The sequence below is a fragment of the Mustela erminea genome, chromosome 5, assembly GCF_009829155.1.
Source record: "Mustela erminea isolate mMusErm1 chromosome 5, mMusErm1.Pri, whole genome shotgun sequence".
NCBI classification, from domain to species: Eukaryota; Metazoa; Chordata; class Mammalia; order Carnivora; family Mustelidae; genus Mustela; species Mustela erminea.
Window position 1 is genome coordinate 5097997 of NC_045618.1, and position 20111 is coordinate 5118107.

Genomic DNA, 20111 nt, shown 5'->3' on the forward strand with positions numbered 1-20111 from the left:
AGTGACAGCAAAGCCACCAGGCCCTCCTGGGGCTTCCGTGCACAGAAATCACCATGGAGCAGAAGGAAGGTGGGAGACAAGTGTACCAGAGTTCCAGCCTAGGACCTTTCGCTGGCCCACCCTCCCGAGGTACAGGAAGGCCTGGGGGTGGGGAGCGTGGGAGGGGTTTGGGGCTCTACCGCCTTCCCCACCAGCCCTGTGGAGGACACAGGAAGGATTAGAGTCTGACTCCTCTCCCACCCTGAGGACTTCAACAAGCTGACAGGTCCTTGCTTACTTTTAAGGACAGGGACCCTACTTCTTCACAGAAAGAGAACAGACCCGCAAAACCCACTCTCTGCCAAGGACTGTTCCAGGAATTTTCACATAATTTAATTCATTCCTTTAATCCCTCCCAACAGCCCTGGGAGGCAGGCACGTATTAGCCTTTTTTATGCAGAAACCACAATTCAGAGAGGTTATGTAATTGCCCAAATCCACACAGCTAGGAAGTGGTGATAAGTAGGGTAAGGTCCATCCTGGTTTGCCCTGACAAGTCCCCGTTTGTATTTGCCATCCTGGTGTAGTAATCCAGAGCGCTCCCTTGCATTCCTGCAAGTGCTCCCGTTTAGGCAATAGGCTGTAAGGAATCCAGGTCCTGCTTTTTCCCTGGACAATCCAGTCTCCTCTCCCAACCCCATTTTTCCATCCAAAGCCCAAGGGGCCACCTGCCACTACCTGCTGAAACATCAGACCCCTGGGGGCAGGCCCCAGGGATAGGGCTGCAGAATTATCAGCCAGCACAGCTGAGCTGCGGTTTTTCTCCAGAACAGGAGAAGAGGAAGTAGAGGCTGTGGTCCAGGGCCCCTTGCTCTTCTTAAGAAACTGTTTTTCTGTGACTTGGAGCTGCTCCCAGCCCCTGAGGCCCACTGACCCTCGGGTGGGTCTCGTAGGTCTCCAGCTTTGGGCTCCCACCCTGGCAGAGACATCTGGGCAGAGAGACCATGGCCTTGTGGGTCCATTGTGAAGGCAGGGTGGAGTCCCCAGGAGCCTCCAGCGGCCACTGCTTCCTCAGTGCAGCTGCTACAGCCCCGACGTGGCCTCATAGATGGTTTGGACAAGCCAGCTGGTGGGACGTGCTCAGGGGAATCCAGCCCTGACCAGACCCTTTCTCGCTGGGAGGCATGGCCTCAGCATCTGCAGCTGGGCAGCACCGCTAGAGCTGCTGCGCCCCTGGCTTTGAGAAAGCTCCTGCTTTCCAGAAAGCACTCATTCTGTTCTTCTCACCCCCAGACTGGCTTTCCTCACCAGACCTGTGTTCTCTGCGGTGGGAGGAGAGGGAACAAGACCCCACCATGGTTGGGGTGGCTGCTGGGTCCTTATTCTCCTAGTTGTTGGGGGAGGACAGGGTAAGAGGTAGACAGAAGTCCAGACTTGAGGCCACAGAACCCTGGAGAGGGGAGGCATCCCTCAAGCAGGATGGGGACCTGAGGCTGGGTTTCTTGGTGTCCTCCCAGCTTCCACCATCCCACAGAAGGTTCGGTGACCTCTGGCGACCATTGGTGACTCGGATGACCCCTAGGGCTATGCAGGATGCTGGAGTTCACCCCACTGGGCCTCCATCCCTTTGGGTCCCACACAGGGCCTGGCATACACACAGGCCACAGGCGTCAGCTTGTCCTGGCCCATGTCCCCAGTTCCTGCCAGGAGCCTTGAGGCCCCACGAAGGTCAGACCCTGGCCCTTTGCCCAGCTCTGGGTCAGAGCGGAGCATGCAGGTCCCTGCCTCCTGCAGAGAGAACTCCCTCCATGGGGCAGAAGCCAGAGCAGCGAACCCTGGAGTGGAAGGCAGGGCGGTGAGCTGGGAACCCTGACCCAGCTGACCTTCGCGGATTTAGAAAGGGTCTGAAGAGCAGCCATGAGACTGAATCCCAGACAGGAAGGAAGTGCGTCTCGGAAACCGAGCCCTCCGGCTGGAGTGCTGCCCATACCCAGCACCCTTGGGCCTCCCCGGTGAGGGGCCTCGCGCCTCTCGTGACCCTCGGGAGGCTGTAACCCTTCTAACCTCAAGACAGAAGCGTGAACGCCTGCGGCGGCTGTGGTTTAACAGTTAGTGCCAGAGAGAAGTCGCCCACGCGAGCACTGCTGCGACTCACTGTCTGCACGTGCACCACGAGCATGGGGACCGCAGTCCCTCTGCCACCGCCAGCTCCTCGGCACCCAGCCAAAGCCACCCAGCGCCTGCCACGCTAGGTGAGTGACCTTTGCGTGCTCCTTGGCTTCTCTGAGCCTCTGTTTCTCATCCGCACAATAAAGGAAACCCCGGGTCCCTGTGTGCCACGGTGGCGATGGGCTCTGCTGTGGTCCCCTACTCCGCAAACCCGTGCTGCCCGGATCCCAAGACTCGGGCATGGCCCCAGCCATCGGCAAACTTAAGTCACCGAGGGAGACAAAGTCCCTCGTGCCCCAGGAGGAGGAGAACAGAGCAGTACGTGGGGTGCCGGGGGAGCCCCCAGGGAGGCCTAGTCCAGTTTTGGGGGCACGAGAAGGGAATTTGAAGCCCTGAAAAATGAGGAAGAGATTAGAACAAGAGGAGGAGACCCCAGGCCAAAGGGAACTGTGGGTGAGGGCTGGAGGTGCGACAGAGCACGGCAGGTTGGGGGCCTCCCCCGGGTTCAGGACAGGCCAGGGGAGGTAGAGACACCAGTCCACACAATCCCAGTCAAGGAGCATGCGTGGTCTTGAGCCCAGGCAAGGTGCTGAAGCAGGAGAGAGCAATGATCTGATGTGAGTGTTAGAAAAATGACTCTGACCACAGGGTCAGGAAAGACCAGAGCAGGTGAGCTGGACACCCACAGACAGGCAGTAGGCCTTTGCTCGTACGGGGGGAGACCGTGGCAACTTTCAGGGTCACAGGTGACAGGAGCAGACCGATCCCACCAGCCAAGGCGGGGAAATGGGCAGGGGCTATTGACATGCTCGGATGACACGCCAGAGAGATGGCCGCATGTGTGCGTGATTCCAGCAGTCCCTACCGCTCCCCAGCAGGAGGTCACTGTTGCCTGGAGGGTGCACTTGGGGCCCCTGGGCTCGGGATCTCCCCCGCTGTGCGGGGTGTGAGGGATGTGCGTGCGCCTGTGTCCTCTCTGTTGCCCACGCCGCCTCCCACAAGCTCGGCGAGTGTTCCCTCAAAGGCCACACACACCCCTGCACAAAAAAAATGTAGCTCTGTGCTAAGATATGTTTTATGGAAGAGCATGTGGTGAACGCACTGCTCATGGGCCCGGGGAGTCACCCACAGCGGTTGCTGGGGAGCATGAGGTGTCCCCACCTCCCTGTGAGTCCCTGCTGCCCCACTGCCCGCCCCGGAACCCCAGGCCCCAGGGGGAGGGCTCAGTGGCCATACAGCTTGTAAACGTCAGCTTTCCTTTTCTTAAAAGCAGGCTACAAGAACAGCACGGCTACTAGAGAGAGAGAGAGTGTGTGTGTGAAGGTTGCTGACCAAAACAGTAAAAGTGGCAGGACTGTGGTCACTTTTACTTTGCTGAACTGATTGACTTAAAACAAGCTCTGTATCATTTTTATAATCAAACAAAGCAAGGACACAGCCACTCAGCCACCTTGGGTTTAGCTTTGCTCCGGAAGGGCTGTAGGGTAGGAATGAGCAGTGGGGCCATGGGCTGCCACCCCCTCCCAGGGCACCACCGGGCCAGCTGGCACCAGTGGGGTTGGACTTGGACCGGGGGGAGGCTGAATAGCTGCCTAGCCCTCAGGCCAGGGGTCCCAGGGCTCCTCCAGCCCCACTGGCTCTCTTTTCCTCACCTTCTGGGAAGGGTGAGAGGCTCACAGGGCCATCCCGGGAACCCGCTTCTGAGAAGAAAGTGACCCTTCTCCCCGCGATTGCCCTCCTCACTTCAAGGGGACAAGCACCCTGGGCTGGGTCACCTGCTTAGGGGAACTTAGGGAGCCCAGCAGGAACTCCCACTCGAGGAGCAGGTGTTGCACAGGGGGAGTGGGAAGGGGAACCCCAGCCAGCCTGCAAGGACCCCCCTCCCATACGTCCCACCATTCCCTCCACAGTCCTTGCCTTAGCTTTGTGCTTTGCCCCCAGACTGGGGTTATGGCAGGAGAACTTGGCACACAGCAGGTGCCTAATAACGTTTGTTGGGTGGGGGATGGGTGGGTGACAGGTAGACAGTTGGATGGGTGGATGAAGAGGGCCACTGTACAGGCATCTGCCCAGACCGCCCTCTTCATGGGAGGATGAGGTAGGACGCTGTGGACAGGGGCTTCGGGTCTGCCGAACCGTAGAATCCATCAGCCCAGGTGGCAAGCCCGTCCCTCCAGGCTTCTGCCCTCAGCGCTCCTGCCAGCTTCACGAAGACGAGTGCAAGTTGCCCTTCAGCTGGCCTTGTTCGCTGAGGTCCACTGTCGTGTGTGCTCGTGGATGTTTCTGGGTATCCGAGAACTAGCGGATTTCCCCGTTTACTGATCTGGAGATACTTGCTCTGCCGTGTGGGAAGATTCAGACCATCACCGGCCTCTGTTTCCAGCTCCCTAGTCTCTGCGACATGTCTGGAGTCGTGACGTGTGGGGAAGGTTCTGGGGAGGGGCGGGAATTCAAACTTGAGTCCTTCCCGCCTGTGTAGGACTCCACAGGGCAGCAGAGAAGGCAGAGGCCTAGGGTGGTGGCTCCCGGCTCCGGCATCGCTTCGGGCTGGTGCAAAGCGCTTCCGCTTCAGAAGATCGGGGCGGGGCCCAAAGGTCTGCAGTCCTGACCAGCGTCCCCGTGACACTGTGACACTGATGCCACCAGCCTCCCCCCAAACCCACTTTTTGAGATCCCCTGGCCTCAGGTAGAGGAGAGGGTCAGTCCCCAGGGTGGATATAAACCTGGCTGCTGCGAATTTGAGTTCTGGGCCTTGGCCAGGGCCTTCTCCTCTTTCATTCTTGCTTTCTGGCGATGACAAAGCTCCCTCCATCTACGATGCTGAGCGAGGCTGTCAGGTGGGGCAGAACCGTCCGGAGGGGATTTAAGAAGGTGACAGCGGGTCAGCCTTGCTCGGGGGAGCCCTTTGCAGGGGTCACGAGAGAGCCAGGCTCTGCAGCCCCTTCCAACGTCGAAGTGCCCCTTCACCTGTGGCTCCACAGCGGGGAAGCCGCCGCAGACCTGCCATTCCCAGTAGGCGCTATGCAGAGCGCACCGGGGGCAAAGGAAACCCCCTCAGAAACGGTGGGAACGAGTGTAAGCTGACATTTCCCAGGCCTTGCCAGCCTGTGGGGTCAACTGGGATCACATTACCGGCCAAGTTTGCCTGAGAGCGGAGTTCTGTCTCCCTGCCACGCTACTTCGTGATACGGTCCATCGGGGACTCTCAGACAAGAGGGCCGGGGCGCCAGTGTGTTACAGAGGCTTTCCAGAAACGCCATTTCGGTGTTTACTTGGCGCCGGCTCTCTTTGCCCAGACCCAAGAGGATCCAACAGAGCTGGGGACAGAGTTGTCTCAGAACAGAGCACGGCCGGCCTCCCCTGGCTGTGTACATCCCCAGCTCACAGGAAGGACGACTTGTCACAGCTTCCTGGGTCAGAGGAGTTGAGGTCAAAGGCCGCCGGTTGGGTCAAAATATTGCACAACCTCGAGTAACTTAACTGAACTTTCCTTTGCCTCCGAGAGATCAGAAGAGTGTGACCTAGTGGTACTGGTGGTTAGGGAGATGCAACAACACATGAGCGCGTGCAGCCCGGTGCCTGGCCCTCGCTGGGTGGGGGGGGTTCTCATTCCACCAAAGACCTCCTCTATCTACTTGTCTGTGGCCTCTCTGTGCCAGAGTTGACTGGTGACTTATGTGGACCTCATTCTCAATCAGTGGGGTAAGCCATTCTCAGCCTAATCCTCTCATAAAATTGTTCTCTCCCAGAGATGCCTGCTTCAGGCATGGCCACCCCCAGCCATCCAAGCATCATAAGCATCCAGATTCTGGGGTTCTAAAGATTGGCAGAGAGCACCCCGTAACGTAGGGGGCCTTCATCTAGACCAGGAGCCCCGGGGAAACCTGAGGAGAGATGGCAGAGGACGTATGAACTCCCAACTTGTAAGTTTTTATTTGGGAGTCTGCGCGGATTTCTGGGAAAGAGGTCACGACTCTCATTAGGTTGTCCAAGGGGCCAGCCCGCCTGACAGTTTAAGAGACCTGATTCAGAGAGGGTGACATCCTCGCCAGGCTGCCTGGACACTACGCCACTCGGGGAACACACAGGGCCTCCCCCAAGCCAACCCCTCAGCCCCGCCCGACCTTCCCTGAGATCCAGGCTTCCTCCAAAGTGGGAGGAAAATGGTGACAGCAACACAGCAAAATGGTGAGAGCAAAGGAGGAGTTTAATCCCAGGCAAAAATGTATGAAGACAGTTGGCTCTAATAACAAGGTGGGCTGCGGCCGTCTCCGGGGGATGGGCCCTGCGGAAGGCGGGCGGGCCTGCTCCCCTCACAGACCCAGCAGCTGCCGTGCTCAGCGGGATGGCTGGGCAGCCGCACCCTCAGACGTGGAGGGGTGTTCGGCGCCTGTGTTCGTCGACTTCTCCTGGTCTTGCTTCCTCATCTGAAAAATGGAATTTCTTGGGGCAGGAATTGGCAGTGGCTGCCTGGCCCGCCTTCCTCCCAGGGTTGCCGAGAAGAGCCCGGAAACCCACCAGTGGGGTTGGAACGTGTTCGGAGTCCGCTGTGGAAGCAGCTGGGGCCTGAGCGCTTGAGTTTGAGGCCGGAGTTGGCACTCCCTCCCCGGGTCCTCCTGTGTCTGGTGGGGCCCAAAGAGTCCCCACCGTGTACTTGCCAGAGCCTGGCGCCAGCTGCAGCCATTGTGATTCACACCCTCCCCGGGACACAGTTGGGGGGCCGCCACCGTGAGCCCCCCTCTCCCAGTGAAAGCGCTGGGACTGCATGGTAGAAGGGCCGCTGGGAATAGGTGGGGGGCAGGAGAGGAGGAGGAGGGGCAGGATTTAGCAGAGAAAGTCAGAAATGTCCCCAGAGAGAAATTAAATTGCAGCTCTGTGGCGAACAGTGAGATTCCTTTTCCCTATCACCTCACAAAAACTCCAGTGAAATATTTCTTGTTACCTTGTGGAATGGATCTATTTTGGGCTCGGTGGCTCCGTTATCGAGAGCCTTGCTTCCTGTGTGCCTTTGCAGGAATTAATCCTCGCCCCAACCCTGTGGAGAGGGTCTTGTTGTTTTCCTGAGCCAGCTGAGCCGTGGAGGGCCACGGAAGGAGTAAGGGGGTGGTCCCGGGCTTCTCCTTGGGCTGCCCGACGCCAGCAGGCTGGTGGGTGCGGCAGGCACAGAGCCAGGGGCTGTCAGATAGCCAAGATACACCGAGGGTCTCCGTCCGACCACCCTGAGGGTCCTGGCCCAGCCCCTGGTCAGAACACTAAGCTGCACGGCCCAATTAGGGCCCTGACTGCTCTGACACTCCCTTCCCCTTGCAGATAGGGGACTCTCTCAGAAGGGCCTGACCCGAGCCCTCTCCAGCACTAATCCCAGATTCCCTGCCTTTTCCATTGCTGCTTCCTTACCAGGCCCGCTCTACCTGCCGTCTGGCCCCAGGTCCTCACCAGGGCCCTTGGCTTGCGCTGAAAGCACAGCTGTCAGGACAGTGGGGGGGATGTGGTGGGGGCAGGCATGAGAGGAAGCGAGGCCACTCCTTCCAGGAGGGCTGGGATTTGCTAGCAGGCCTCCTGGGGCAGCCACCCTCCCCCAAGGAAGGTCATGACCACAGTTCCCCAGGACCAGGGCCATAACCACTTCCTCTCTGCGAGGCCAGGAGATGGGAAGGGGGGCCTCCTCGTCCCACTGACGAAGACCTTCCTGCCCTCAGAGGTGGGCTACCCTGATCCCCAGGCCCCACATCAGGGATTGGCATTTCCAGTTCTTCAGACCTGCCGTCGAGGGCTTGCTGTATGACCTTGGGGCAGTCACTTCTGCTTTCTGGGCCTCCGAGGCCTCACCAATGGAGCGAATGATCCAATTTGCCCGCCCACTTAGACATTCCAAAACTGAACCGTTCAGAGCCACGTGATTTCACATAATCTGAGCTGTCTTCCTTTAATGTGACCAAAATGCAAATGACCCCGGTAGATGACTCAGCAGTTCTCGCCCCCAGGTCTAGACACCCCCACCACAACGGGTGGAGGCAGAGGTCCCACCAGACCCACAGGAGCAGCCTCTTTCGGGGCCTCTGCACAGCAGGACCTGGACACTGGCATTTTTTTGGACACTATGTAGGAGAGGAACTCAGACCTTGGGGGGCAGAGCGAGGGGACAGATCGGGCTCCCCTATGCCGTACACATGAGTAACGGGACAAATAGTTTACGAAAAGAATGGCCAACAAACCAAGAAGAGTCTCCACAGCCGTGGCCTCTAGGATCCTCCATGGACCCCAGGCTGCCCCGTGGTTGGTCAGGGACACCATCCTAGCTGGGCAGAGCAGGGGTCTGGGTGCAGAGAGCGTAGGGGATGGCAGCAGAGACAAGGCGCATAGCCTCCAGCCAGGCGGCTTCCATAGAGGACTCTGTCCCCACACCCTCGGGCTCCTGAAAAGGGAGCTGAAAACCACTCAGCCCTCATGGCTGTCCTGGAGGGACGCAGGCCGCTTCCCGTGTTACAGCTGCAAGGAGGATGACCGCAGGGTGTGCTCAGCGAACCACAGATGAAGCGAACTTGCCAGACCACCCTGCCAACTGCCGGGAAGGGGAAGGAAATCACATGAGGGCATGAAAGCTGAAAGGAAGCAGGCACCCAGGATCAAAGGCAGCTTCCCTGAGACCAGCAGCCCCAGGACAGAGGAAAAGTTCTTGAGAATCCGAGCCCAATATTAGAAGAGCACCAAGAAGAGAGTCAAGAAACCACATCAGGACACCCTGAGGGAGCTTGCAGACAGGAGGACCCAAGTAGCACCACGGCACATCTGAGAAACTGAGTCACAGCATAGCACGCACATCTAAAAAGCAAACCCACAGCATAGAGAGAAAGGTGAAGGAATCACTGTGAACTCAGAGAAGATGGTCATGATGGAACCCAGAGCCTCCAGCCTGAGAGGGGTTGGCTCCCTGAAGTAGATGATCCAACCGCTAAAGCCCAAGAATATTTAGAGAAGGAGAGGGCACAAGACGGATTCAGGGTAACTGCCCTTAGGAACATACCGACTTGCGCTGAGTTACTGAACTTTTTTTTTTTTTTTTTTTTTAGATTTTATTTATTTGTCAGAGAGAGAGAGAGAGCGTGAGCACAGGCAGACAGAATGGCAGGCAGAGGCAGAGGGAGAAGCAGGCTCCCTGCCGAGCAAGGAGCCAGATGTGGGACTCGATCCCAGGACGCTGGGATCATGACCTGAGCCGAAGGCAGCTGCTTAACCAACTGAGCCACCCAGGCGTCCGGAGTTACTGAACTTTAAGGACAGAGAAAACAAGCGTTCAGGCACCCGGGAGGAAAACCCAAGTCATGAACAAGGGGAGAAAAAAATCAATCTGGCCTTTCATTTTTCCCCAGCAACATTCAATTCCAGAAGACAAGGGAGCTTAGTCTTCAAAGTTGTGCGGAAAGGGGGAAACCAAAAATATTGCACCCACTGAGGTGGTTCAGATTTATAGACAACATGGAAAGGATCAGGGAAAACAGCACCCCTGAGCCTTCTTTTGAAAACACACAACTATTCAGCAGTGAAAACCTAGCTGAAAGTTAAAAGGAACCATTTTTTTTTTTTAAGGGTAAAATCATGACTCTCCTACAATATAAAGTGAACACATGTCAAAAACTTTATTTAACTCGTTAAATAATTAGAACAAGTACACGCAAACAGGCAGCTAAGGGGTCCGGAAATGAATGTGCGTCCATGAACGAAACTGACGAGCCATGGGGCAGCCGTCTGCAGCATTCCCCTGCACGGAATCTGTCCTCATGTCTCTGAACAAGAACCATTTGCATTGCGCTAAGTTTTCTACAACTTCGACTTGCTCCAAAATGACAAAAGGCATAGGTTCCTAACTACAGGACCTCCTCCCCGCTGTAGGCTGTTTTCAGGGGCAGAGATGCCATTTCAAAGTCTTTCTCCTCTTTTCCTGGTATAACCAGGAGATGACCTCCTGATGCAAAACCCCGGGGACAAAATGTGCTTTTTAAAAAAAGGGGATGGAATCCATTGAAATACAGGACTAAGCCGAGATACTAGGAGAACTGTGGCTGCAGAGCAGAATCAAAGTGTTAGAAACCGTGCCAAAGAGAAAATAGTAGATTCGTAGTCAGGAACAGAGTGAAGACCGGTAAGGCAGGTGATCACCTTTTCATCCCGAGGAAGGAGGGCACCTGCCCAAGTGAAGCATTTCTTGTTTTCCCCCAAGACTCCAGTCTCTTGATGAACTTCATCATCTTTTTTCTTTTTTTTTTTTTTTAAGGATTTTATTTTATTTATTTGACAGACAGAGATCACAAGTAGGCAGAGAGGCAGGCAGGGAGAGAGGAGGAAGCAGGCTCCCCGCTGAGCAGAGAGCCAGATGTGGGGGCCGATCCCAGGACCCCGAGATCATGACCTGAACTGAAGGCAGAGGCTTTAAACCACTGAGCCACCGAGGCGCCCTCGTCATTGAACGAATACCTCTGAGAAAAGTAAAAACTTATCTAAGATTCAGCAGTTTTTACAGCAGTGGGTTTTTTCCTGTTAAACTCAAGTAAAATTGCTTTTAGTTTTAAATCCAGCAGGTGTGGTACAATCCCAACTTTTAAAAGTATTTGGACCTATTTACCTGTCCATCCACCGGCCCCTCTTTACCCCTCCAAAGTTCTCTGTGTATAGATGACATCCCCCCAGTGTGAAGCCTGGAGTGGGCTATATTAAGCAGCCGCTCTGTGCCAGGAAGTTCTAGGTGCTGGGAGGACAGCAGAGAACACACATGACCCTGCCCTCAGGAAGCCGGCTTTCTAATGGGGATGTGCAGGTTGCTGCTTTCTTCGTGCTTTCCTGTATCACTCATTTTGGTTTTTTGAGAATAAGCAAATGTTATTTTTGTTTTTAAAAGCGCACGCACATCAGATGATTCTAGACAGCCAGTGTTGAGCACTGCTACTTTTCATTGGAGCCATTGACACTTTAGTATGAATAAGGTTTTCAGGAAGCAATGTGAGGACCCAGGGTCTCTGCAGGTCCCAACCCAGGCAGCTGAATCCTGCGAAGAGCTGAAAATGGGAGCCACTCCCCAAGGAATTCAGCCTCTCTTGCCTGGAAGAATCCTTGAGCTTGTCTTCCTGTCCCTGGTGTGGGATCCTAAGCCCGTAAGACAGATAAACATTCCTTCTTTTTAAGATTTTATTTATTTATCTGTCAGACACACACACACACACACACACACACACACACACACACACACACCCCAAGTGGGGGAGGGGCAGTGGGAAAAACAGGTTCCCCGCTGAGCAAAGAGCCCGATGTGGCACTCCATCCAGGACCCTGGGATCATGACCTGAGCCGAAGATAGACGCTTAACTGACTGAGTCACCCAGATGTCCTAACAGATGCTCATTCTAGCTGGCACCGGACCCAGGCAGCTGGGGGCTCAGTCCAGCCTTGACAAGTGTTTGGGACACACCTGCCGGTCAAGGCTCGCCTCCATTCAGCCTTGGAGGCCCCTGAGCCCCATCTGACTCCATCACCCTCATCTACTCTCACCTCCTCTGAGCGGAACCCTGACTCTTGCCCTTTTCCACTTACACCCTCACCCTAGCCCCACTGGCCTAAGCTCCCTTTCCCACACCACTGAGCCTTTGCACATGCTTTCTCCATCACCGGAATCCCTTTCCCAGCCTCCTTCCCTCATCGCAGATCCCAGGTCTCCTCCTCTGGAAGTCTTCCCTGACATACTCCCAACCCCACAGGTCAGGCCCCTGCCACCAGCTGTGAGCTCCCCAAGGGCCAACGTGGCTCTGCTCATTCCTGCGGCCCAGTGACCTGCGAGGGCCCAGCAGCTGGAGGCGGGAAGGTACACGGGTGAGTCTGGCCCTTCACCTCTTACCCGCAGGGCCCTTGTCCTCACTTGGCTGTTTCCTCATCTGAAAAATAGGGACACAGTAGAGTTTTCCTCATAGGGTCCTTGAAAGAAATAAAGAACATAGTTTGCATTTTTAAGGTTTTTAAAAGAATGACAAAGAGCGTAAAGAAGGAAGGGGAAGTGAAAAGAAGAATCACCCAAGTCAGTAAGAGAAGGAGAGGACTAAAAAGTTAGCTGGAAAGGAAGTCTAGTTTTTGTGGAGCCAGCTAAAAGTCTGTGGGGGCCGTGGGGTCATGCATTCAGGACAGCCGGGGGAGCTCCCTTCTCAGCCCCCCACCACTTCCAGCCCAGATCCCCACGTTCCCCAGAGCCTCTGGAGACGCCGCCCCCACAGTGTCCACCAGCTCCCGCAGAGCTGCCCCACATCACCCAGTCTCTTCACGGAGTGAGTGACTGCAGCGCCGGTGGGGGAGCTGAGGTCACCCCCGCCGCTGGCAGGGCCCCGTGAATCTCAGGGCAGGCGAGGGTGAGGGCTGTGGCTGTCAACCGCCATGTCCCCTGATGCGCCTCCTCCCTCAGAAACACCAGCATGAACTCTTCCTCTCGGGGGCACGTCGTCTGCTGTGGGGGCGGCTGGGGAGCCACAGCTCAACGCCCATAACCTTCACACGGAGCATGTGACAGGCAGGGCATGGCTCCGCGGCAGACGATTCTGGGCCCTGCCCCTGCTCTGCAGCCCCATAGTTCCCACTAGGCAAGACTCAAGTCATAGTCCCCATTACTGAACACCTGCTTTGCAGGCCAGGTGCTCTTCTCACTGGGGAGGTTATTAAGTCGTCTCCACTGCACAGAGGCAGATACGGAGGCCAACTGTGGTGTGGGGGTCGCTCCAGGCCACAGCGCCGGGACTGGCAGGCCCAGCAGGCTCACCATCAAGGATCTTCCTCCTCACTCCTCCAGCCAGGGCCGGAGCGACACCAAGCAGGGGTGCTCTGAAGGACGTGGGGTGCCTGGCTGGGGTGGGGGATGGGCCAGTGCCTGCACAGTGGGGCACAGGAGCTGCCCCTCCTGTGTGAGAACACTCTGGGGAACCTCGTCTTTTTAAGAGCTCCGGGGACTCCACTGAATGGGTGCGCGGGCTCGCTGATCCCCCACTGCTGGACACGCAGGTTACTTCCAGCCGTTTGCTAAGCCAAACAGGGCGCCAAGGTCTGCCTTTGTCCTATGTCCCTCTGCCCTTGTGTAGGAGAAACCCTCCAAGGGCTCTTCAAGGCCCCACGGGTGGGATGCTGGGCCTTACATGAGGAGGGTGTGGGTTCAAGGGTTCCCCTCACCAGGGATGGACACAAACACTCCCTCCAGAGCCAGCAGGCTCCCCAGAGTGGATCCCGCAGAGACTGCCCAGGAACCCCACCAGGCAATCTTTTGCAGGCTTGGCTGGTGGGTTGGTTGTTTGGGGTTTTGTTTTTTGTTTGTTTGTTTGTTTGTTTTGGGCCAGAGGCCCATGCTGGGCTCCAGCTCCAGCTGCAGAAGGTACAAAGCTGGGCTGGGCGCATAGGTGGTCCTGCAAATCCCAACAAGGAAGCAGATCGTGGGGAGCAGAGGGGCTCCCTCAGGGCTTCTCACCGGCCTCAGCAGCAGCATCAGAGATGTGCTAGCTCCCTTGCAGACACACCGGTCAAGGTAACACCAAGTGCAGCAGCCCCCCGTGGATGCCCACATCACCTGACAGCCAAAGCCCCGCGCCTTTCATCTCCTCCCCCCGCCTCCACCCCTTGCGAGTGGGGCCTGGACACTTAGCCCATCTCAGCAGCTCCTGGTGGTCCGCTGTGACAAGGACACAGGGCACCTGTTCCGCATGGCCTGCTGCCGAGAGCAAAGCCAGGTCTTGGCCTATGCGTCTCTCTGCCCAGGAGCCTCTTACTGTCTTCCTCTTTTTTTTTTTTTTTTAAGATTTTATTTATTTATTTGACAGAGACAGCGAGAGAGGGAACACAAGCAGAGGGAGTGGGAGAGGGAGAAGCAGGCTTCCCAATGAGAGGGAGAAGCAGGCTTCCCGATGTGGGGCTCCATCCCAGGACCCTAAGATGATGACCTGAGCTGAAGGCAGCCGCTTAACAACTGAGCCACCCAGGCGCCCCTTATTGTTATCCTCTTACGAGGTGGAATCATGACTGTCATTTAAGAATGAACATGTGGTAAAGTTGATGAAACTCGGGGGCGCCTGGGGGGCTCCGTTGTTTAATAAGTGTCCACCTTCGGCTCCAGTTATGATCCCAGGGTCCCAGGGTCCTCGGAGGGAGCCCCGTATTGGGCTGCCTGCTCAGCGGGGAGCCTGCTTTTCCTTCTGTCTCTGCAGCTCCCCCTGCTTGTGTGCTCTCTCTCTCTCTGTGTCCCTCTCTCCCTGTGTCAAATAAATAAAATCCTAAAAAAAAAAAAAAAAAAGTTTATTAAACCCCTAAATCAGTGAGGGAACCAGGCACACGGTCTCACCAGTCCACAAGAGAATCTGAAGAACAGAGGCATTTATTGATCAGGAATGTGCAAATGAAGGCAAAAGCGGGGAGGGGGAGGCCCGCTGGCATTCTGCAGGACAATTCGGAGTCCGCAGGTCTATAGATAAGAGTGGTTTTGCATTACTTATCTACAACTTGCAGAGTTGTAAAATAGCCTGATTAGAATGGAATCAGATCATCCAAGAGGTATCCCTAGAGTCTTAGATAACCAAGGCCTCGCTTTTGCAGGAATGCACTCATTTTCCTGCAACCCTGACCTGACCACCCAACGTCCTTCACCTGAAAACTGAGCCCACTTCCTGTCCAGGAGGTGCCCCCACCCCTGGCTCCCATAGCGGGTAGGTGCTGTCCACTGGGGCTCCCCAGGCCCTTGAACTTCTGATCACACTGCCCTGTCTCCCCTGTCAGTCTAACAAGATTCTTAAAGCCAAAGTCGCGTCTTTATGTCCCATCATGCCAGTGCGTAGTCAAGGTGGGGGTGCCTGGGGGGCTCAGTCAGTTAAGCCTGGTCATGATCCCCAGGTCCTGGGATCGAGTCCTGCTTTGGGGGTCCTTGCTCAGTGGGGAGTCTGCTTCTCCCTCTCCCCGGCTCCCTGCTCATTCTTTCTCTCTCAAATAAATAAACTCTTTAAAAAAAAATAAAAAGAAGGCATGTGGCATAGGTGAACGAAATGATTGAACAAAGGAGAAACACAGGGCTCTGGAACCAGGGTGGTCCATGGGCTGCCCCCATAAGACAGCCCAAAACCTGCATGCAGGCTGGCGAAATGTGCAGGCTTCAAGCTTGATCTTAATAAGGGCTCCTCAGAAATAAGGCTCCGAGAGCAAACAAGCTCCGAAATGCTGGGTTAAACACAAACCAGTTGTCTGCTTTTTCCCTTTTAACCGCAGCACTTCCGAGAACCTTTAGTGTATCCACGTTCCCAGGGAATGTCTTAGAAGGAGCATGCAGTGTTCCAGTGTTTTTCATGCTTATCTGATAGTGAAGCAACTTTTTAGTTTTTTAGAAGATTTTATTTATTTATTTGGGAGGAAGAGAGAGAATGAGCAGGGGAGTAGGGGCAGAGGGAGACCCAGGCTCCTCGCTGAGCAGGGAGTTGAACCTGGGACTTGATCCCAGGAGGAATCACAACCTTCACTGAAGGCAGACGCTTTACCAGCTGAGCTGCCTAGGTACCCCGGTGAAGTAACTTTTAAAATGAAGGAAAGATGAGGGTTCTAGAGAATTCACATTGAGAAAGACCAGCTTCATCCAACTGCCTGGGCTTCTGCAGTGTCACATAAATTCCTATTGCCTGTGTCCGAGCGCCCGTGGCCTTCCATAGGTGACCCGATGTCTTTGCACCTCCATTTCCTCATCTGTAAAATGGGACTAAAAAAAGAACTCACCTCATGGTTGCTGGGAGGGTTCCATGAGTTTCTGCAAGAAAAACCTGCAGCTTGGAGCCCAGTAGAGCGAGTACACAGTAAATGTGAGCCGTGTCACTATAAAAACTCATTTATTGACTTGTCTTTGTACCATCTCGCTTGACCATCACAACAGCTGAGGCCGGATGAGGAAGATAAGGCAGAGAGGACAGAACACTCAGGCCCAAGGGCCTGCAGCTGGCGAGCGGCCAAGGTTCTTGGACCAGGCACGAGGCTGAAGAACGAGCTAGCCAAGGGCTTGGCATGAAATAGGTGCTTAGTAAAGACAGGTTTCTTCTGTACCGCCCTCCTTCCTCCTTCCTGTCCAGAAGTCATGCTGGGCCCCAGTTGGAAGGTCACCTCTGGCCAGGGTTGTGGTGGGAGGGACAGGGCCTCAGGCCAAGGGCTCGCAGGCCCTCGGACAAGACCGGCTCCAGGCCCAGCCTGGCCTTCTCCCCCACCAGCTGAGCTTCTCCCTACCCTTCCCCTCCATGCCAGGCCTCCTCGCTCTGCATACCCCCCCCCAGTTGTCTGGAGACTTGAGACCCCAGGGGCCCCTTCCTTCTCCTCAGCCACCCTGGTGACAAAACAAAGAAGGGACTTAAAATGGGCCTCAATTCGCTGAAGGAAGCTCGGGCTCTGGGGTTTGAGTGGCACTTCCAGGCCACCTGGGGCTGTCCACATAACCCAGGCCCACACAGAGCCCCGCCCCAGGCTTGGCCAAAAATGTTGCCCAAGCTAAAGGCTTGCTCAGAGAAATGACTCAGCTGGAGCGCTCAGATGCAATTTCCACGTTTTACGAACTAAAGGTGTTTTCATAACAGCTGGGGATGATGAGCCAGCAGCAGACTGTAAACAGAGCAATGATCTGGTCGAAAACGCCCAGGTCTGAGCCCCCACCCAGGAGCAGAGGCTCGGAGGCCGGAGGCCATCAGCTTTTCCACCGAGATGCTTCCATCACGCCCAGGTGAAGCCCAGGGATCCTTGCTCCATCCCGGCAAATAGCACAGGCTCCCAAAATACCACGGAGATGCACCCAGGCCATGTGTAACCGAGCAGGGAGGCAGGTGACAAAGCCAACCCCACAGAGCCTGCTTCTGTCCTTCCCCAGGCCTCCCGTGGGACTGGAAGACTTCCAAGAACCAGTGTCCTGGGACCAAAAGCCTGGAAGGCCTGGCCCTGAGCCAGCATTTGTAGGGGAGGGACCAGTACCCGGGCAAGGAAGATGTCCCTCTCCTCCCACAGCAATGACAGCCCTGCTTGGGGGGCCTACCGCAGTTGCCCAGGAGGGCAGTCCTTCAGCCCCCTGGAGGATGCAAAGGTCAGTGAGATGGGACCACCCTTACCCCCACCCCTCCCGCCTTCCCTCAGTCACTTATCAGGACTCTCTCTCGAGGGCCTACCTGTCAGCTTCACCCCAGGCCTTCCCAGCCCAGCAAATGGCACTGCCAGCCTCTGCCTGAAAACCAAGGAGTCCCCCTCCGTCCTAATTTTTCTGATTCACAGCAAATCCTGTCGTCCTTATCTCCACTGCGCAGCTGACCTCAGCCCACTTCCCAGCCCTGCCCCCACCCCCCCAGCCACTGGCTTGGCTCCCACAGCAGCCACGCTCCACTCCTCAGGGGGACGTGGTCACGGCATCTTTCCGACCACACCCTCTCCTGCCTGCGCGTCCTCCCCTGGATCCTACCACAGAGCAAAGCTTTTTAAAGAAACGAAACCCACCAGCTTTGGCTTCAGGCTACGAAGAGATGAAGGGAACGGAAGAAGGGCACAGAAGTACAACTGTGTGCAAAGGAGAACTCCCTACGTGACAGAGAGGCATCACCCACGGGGGGAAGAGAGTTTTACAAATGGCGTCGGGACAAGTGGTCACCCATAGGGAGAGAGTGCAATTAGATCCTACCCAACACCACACGCACAGCTGCGGGTAGATTCAAGGTTTACCTGTGGATAACCAAAGTGCAATACATTTGGAAGAAAATCTAGCAGAATGTTTTTATCACCTCAGGGTAAGGAATGAGTTCTTTTCTTTTTAAGGTTTTATTTATTTATTTGATAGCACGAGAAAGCACAATCGAGGGAGCTGGAGAGGGAGAAGCAGGCTTCCCGCTGATCAGGAAGCCCGATGTGGGGCTCGATCCCAAGACCCTGGGATCACAACTGGAGTTGACAGCAGATACTTCGCCATCTGAGCCACCCAGGCGCCCCATGATTTCTCTTTTTATATAAACTTTTTGTAAGTTACTACATGAATAAGGGAAAGTGCATGTCCTATGTCCAAGGTCGATAAAATTTCCCAAAGCGAACCCAGCTTTGCACCCAGCGCTAAAGCCAAGAAGTGGGATACAGCCAGCAACTTGGAAAGTCCCATGGTGCCTCTTAATAAGGAAGAATATCCCAGGTACAGCTGTAAAGGAAAATACTAAATGAGCCTGATAACATTTACATTCAAATCTTCAACAAAATATACTATAACTGAGACGATAAGATATGTCCACAGTCTGGGAGGCAGTATTTGCCATACATACAACCAGTAGCAGATTTGCTTCCAAAATATGTAAAGGACTTTTGTAAATCAAAAAGACGGACAAACCAACCCAACAGAAAATTCAGCATAAGTTGTGAGCGAACACCTCACAGGAAAAGAAACCTTTAAGGCCAAGGACCATTTAAGAAAAGAGTCTCTCCGTTGCTGGTTTCAGAGAAATGCAAATTAAAACAACAGTAAAATATTCTGTCTCCCCCATCAGACTGGCAAAAGGTAAAAGAAACAAACAAAAGGGGTACCTGGGTGGCTCAGTCAGTTCAATGTCTGCCTTTGGCTCAGGTCATGATCTCAGGGTTCTGGGATCTAGTTCCCCTAGAACTAGATCTAGTCTCCCTCTGCCTCTGCATCTCTCTTTCCTTCAAAAAAAAAAAAAAACAAAAACCTGCCCCTACCAGATGTGGACCCCAGCCTCAGACATAGCTAGGGGGGCAGATTGGGAAGCGCTCTCTTCGCTCTTAGCCAGCTTGGTGGTGGTTACTGTGCTCCCCTACTCCAGGGCATCCGGCAGCCCCCATGGCTCCCGAGCCCAAGTTGGTAGGGGTCTCCCATTCAAGAAAGTAATAGCTGTAACTGGCCTCAGGAATTTGGACAGGGTCCACCGGAGGGGACAGCCGTGCCTGCCCTACCATACCTGGGGACTCTGCTGGAAGATTTAGGGCAGAGGCTGGAATCCAGAGGGCCATTCACCACCGTGAGCTGATTGATCAGCAGAGATCTTGGCTCGGCATTGGCCTGAGCTTCCGCAGGACCCAGACAGGGATGTCTTTGCACCATGGCAGTGGGTTTAAAGGTCAGGAGAGACTGGAGGGGAGAGGGAGGCTGAAGCCTTAGCAGCCCTTGCCACCCACAGCGGCTTCAGGAAGGCCACCACAAAGGCCTGTTGAGGTTCAAGGAGAGGGGAAATGGCCTCCACTTTCTGTGGGAACACAGCAAGGTTTCACACCACATTGGACTGAAAAGACTTCTGTGACCATCTTTAGATAGTAGACATAAGAAAATACTAGTATTTTGAGCTGGAATGAGTTGAGGCAGAGTAACACCATGCATTGAGTAGGAGCCTGTCAGGCCGTGGGGCAAGAGTCAGGGAGGCCCACGGGGAGGCTACTGCACCCATCCTAGCCTTTGTAAGGAAGGAGCAGGGGGAGGGGACAGAATAGCGGGCGAGGCCCACTGATCATCTCAGCTTGGTCACCAAGGTGGCAAGACAGTCTCCTTCTTGGGGGTTAACTTTTATTACCTGTAAAATGAGTGGGATGAAAACATAAAGGGAGGAGGGCTCTTATTCAATTGTGAACCCTTTGAGAATCTGATGGAGGGAATGAAACTTCCCCTCAAGGGAAGGAAAGTGCATTCAGGCCAAAGTCCCGGGGCACTCAGAGTCCACCTAGCTCAGTGGTTACGTGTGGGGCCTCTGGACCCAGACCGTCCGTGTGTGAATCTTGCCTCTGCTCCTTACCAGGCGAGGGCCCTCAGGTGAGTGACTCAGTCTCTGTGTCGCTGCTTCCCCACGTGTAGACGTTAGGAGTGCGTTAGTCTTCAGGTCACCAAGGACCCAACACTCAGTAGTTCTTGCAGAAAACCATGGTCCAGGAAAAGCCCAGATGTGTGTGCTTGCTGGTGTTGGTTTGGG

General features: G+C 55.2%; 2 long non-coding RNA genes across 3 annotated transcripts; both read left to right on the plus strand.

The window, feature by feature from the left end:
• Positions 1 to 1394: 1394 nt before the first annotated feature.
• Positions 1395 to 16193, plus strand: LOC116592041. Of its 2 annotated transcripts, none has more exons than XR_004286280.1 (3): positions 1395 to 2231; positions 11895 to 12006; positions 16067 to 16193. It is a non-coding gene; the product is annotated as an uncharacterized LOC116592041 (long non-coding RNA). The 2 variants fall into 2 exon arrangements; XR_004286279.1 differs by lacking the exon at positions 16067 to 16193 and adding an exon at positions 14752 to 15005.
• Positions 16194 to 16757: 564 nt separating this feature from the next.
• LOC116592044 lies at positions 16758 to 17666 on the plus strand. Its single transcript, XR_004286283.1, has 3 exons — positions 16758 to 16897; positions 17042 to 17251; positions 17437 to 17666. It is a non-coding gene; the product is annotated as an uncharacterized LOC116592044 (long non-coding RNA).
• Positions 17667 to 20111: the final 2445 nt, after the last annotated feature.